The sequence below is a fragment of the Schistocerca nitens genome, chromosome 10, assembly GCF_023898315.1.
Source record: "Schistocerca nitens isolate TAMUIC-IGC-003100 chromosome 10, iqSchNite1.1, whole genome shotgun sequence".
NCBI lineage: Eukaryota > Metazoa > Arthropoda > Insecta > Orthoptera > Acrididae > Schistocerca > Schistocerca nitens.
The window spans coordinates 206,388,952-206,392,082 of NC_064623.1; the positions used below are offsets into that span (position 1 = coordinate 206,388,952).

General features: G+C 46.2%; 1 non-coding gene across 1 annotated transcript; it reads right to left on the reverse strand.

Annotated features, from left to right (window-relative positions):
• Positions 1-2,739: 2,739 nt before the first annotated feature.
• On the reverse strand, positions 2,740-2,812 carry Trnas-aga (transfer RNA serine (anticodon AGA)). The gene has a single exon. It is a non-coding gene; the product is annotated as a tRNA-Ser (tRNA).
• Positions 2,813-3,131: the final 319 nt, after the last annotated feature.

Sequence of the window (3,131 nt, forward strand, 5' to 3'; positions counted from 1 at the left end):
GTCCACAATACGAGCACGAAGAGTATCTACATTTGGTACCGGGGTTGTGTAGACAAGAGATTTCAAATGCCCCCATAAATGAAAGTGAAGAGGGTTGAGGTCAGGAGAGTGTGGGGGCCATGGAATTGGTCCGCCTCTACCAATCCATCGGTCACCGAATCTGTTGTTGAGAAGCGTACGAACACTTCGACTGAAATGTGCAGGAGCTCCATCGTGCATGAACCACATGTTGTATCGTACTTGTAAAGGCACATGTTCTAGCAGCACAGGTAGAGTATCCCGTATGAAATCAGGATAACGTGCTCCATTGAGCGTACGTGGAAGAAACTAAAATGAGCTCTAACATGGAAATTAAGCGCTTCCGGACACATGTCCACATAACTTCTTTCTTTATTTGTGTGTGAGGAATGTTTCCTGAAAGTTTGGCCGTACCTTTTTGTAGCATCCTGTATAGGCGTCGCCGACCGCAGCACCGTGTTCTGCCTTGGCTGGATGGTTCCCTATCTCAGGACAGGCGAAAGCCGCGTCGGCCCACAGGGCTCCGTACTGTCGCCAGCTGTTTGTTCCGGAGCTATAAAACGCAGCGCCAGCCCTACGTAGCCCTTTTACGGCCTTCCGCGTCCTTCCGGGAGTCGGATGAGCCGCACAATTTGCCGGGATAGAGTAAGGTACTGCGACAGCTACCCCAAAGGTGGCGTCTCCAGTAACCGGTTTCTACCGTCAGTTCTGAGCATCAGAAGAGAGATGTACAATTTGCGGGCTCTTGATTTCAGCCATTTTTAGTGCTACAGCATTATGCATTATCTTGTCAAAAGTATCTACATCTACATCTACATCTATACTCCGCGAGCCACCTTACGGTGTGTGGCGGAGGGTACTTATTGTACCACTATCTGATCCCCCCTTCCCTGTTCCATTCACGAATTGTGCGTGGGAAGAACGACTGCTTGTAAGTCTCCGTATTTGCTCTAATTTCTCGGATCTTTTCGTTGTGATCATTACGCGAGATATATGTGGGCGGTAGTAATATGTTGCCCATCTCTTCCCGGAATGTGCTCTCTCGTAATTTCGATAATAAACCTCTCCGTATTGCGTAACGCCTTTCTTGAAGTGTCCGCCACTGGAGCTTGTTCAGCATCTCCGTAACGCTCTCGCGCTGACTAAATGTCCCCATGACGAATCGCGCTGCTTTTCGCTGGATCATGTCTATCTCTTCTATTAATCCAACCTGGTAAGGGTCCCATACTGATGAGCAATACTCAAGAATCGGACGAACAAGCGTTTTGTAAGCTACTTCTATCGTCGATGAGTCACATTTTCTTAGAATTCTTCCTATGAATCTCAACCCGGCGCCTGCTTTTCCCACTATTTGTTTTATGTGATCATTCCACTTCAGATCGCTCCGGATAGTAACTCCTAAGTATTTTACGGTCGTTACCGCTTCCAATGATTTACCACCTATGGCATAATCGTACTGGAATGGATTTCTGCCCCTATGTATGCGCATTATATTACATTTATCTACGTTTAGGGAAAGCTGCCAGCTGTCGCACCATTCATTAATCCTCTGCAGGTCTTCCTGGAGTACGTACGAGTCTTCTGATGTTGCTACTTTCTTGTAGACAACCGTGTCATCTGCAAATAGCCTCACGGAGCTACCGATGTTGTCAACTAAGTCATTTATGTATATTGTAAACGTCCTATCACGCTTCCTTGCGGTACTCCCGAAATTACCTCTACATCTGCAGATTTTGAACCGTTAAGAATGACATGTTGTGTTCTTTCTTCTAGGAAATCCTGAATCCAATCACAAACCTGGTCCGATATTCCGTAAGCTCGGACATCTATTAGTGGACATTAATATGGGATGTGTCCAACCTTCGGCCTTATGACGTCTTGAACTCTGCTCGCAACACTTTCAATACTGGTAGCCCATTCTTCGTCAGCAACTGAAACCACAGAAGGTAGTCATGTTTGACGCAGGGATTCTGGAGCTAAGTCGACGTTTTAACTGATGGCAGTGGTGTTCCATTGGGTTCGGGTCCCACAAAGCATTGCCTTACTGATGCTCCTTTATGACAGGCTGGCTTGTCATGCTAATACAAACAATCATCACCCTCACTTGTTTGTCTACAGTGCGAAGTACATAGGACTGTAAAATGTGTTCACATCTTTCCACATCTAGCAACAAGGAGGTCACACTGTAATGACTCCCATACCGTGACGTCACCATCTCCATGTTCGGATACAGCATTAGCAGTGTCCCGCTCCACACAGTCACGTCGTTTAAATACCTCGGCGTAACGTTGCGAAGCGATACGAAATGGAACTAGCATGTTAGTATCGTGGTAGGGGAGGCGAGTGGTCGACTTCAGTTAATTGGGAGAGTTTCAGGAAAGTGTGGTTCATCTGTAAAGGAGACCGCGTACAGGACGCAAGCGCGACCTGTTCTTGAGTATTGCTCGAGTGTTTTGGGTCCGCACCAGGTCTGAATGAAAGAAGACATCGAAGCAATTCAGAAGCGAGCTGCTATACTTATTACAGTCGGGTTCGATCAGCTTGCAAGCATTACGGATGTGCTTCAGCAGCTCCAGTGGGAATCCTTGCAGGGAAGAAGACATTCGTTTCGAAGAACACTACTTAGAAATAGATCTTATAATTAAATGTTTCCCTGAGGCATTTAAGTCTTTTTTATTATCTACGATATTGATCGAAGCAGACGAAATGAATTACAATTTGTGATGAGGCCGGGACTCGAACCCGGGTCTTCTTGCTTTCTAGGCAGAAATGCTAACCATTACACCACCTCAGTAGGATGGTCAACGTTACTGCACGAACTACCTAAGCTGAGTGCCCTCCCCAACACAAACTTCAGTTCATTTTTCCCTCACATATTGTCACTACTGCCAGGGCTCTCCGATATTGGCAAGCACCCCACCATTGGACGTAATGGGACGTCCTTATAATTAAATGCTTCCCTGAGACATTTAAGTCTCTTTTCATTATCTACGATAATGATCGAAGCAGACGAAACATTTAATTATAAGGTCTATAAGATCACCAAATGGTACAAGGAGGTCCAATTACGTCCAAGGCTGGGGTGAATGCCAATATCGGAGAGCCCTGGCAGT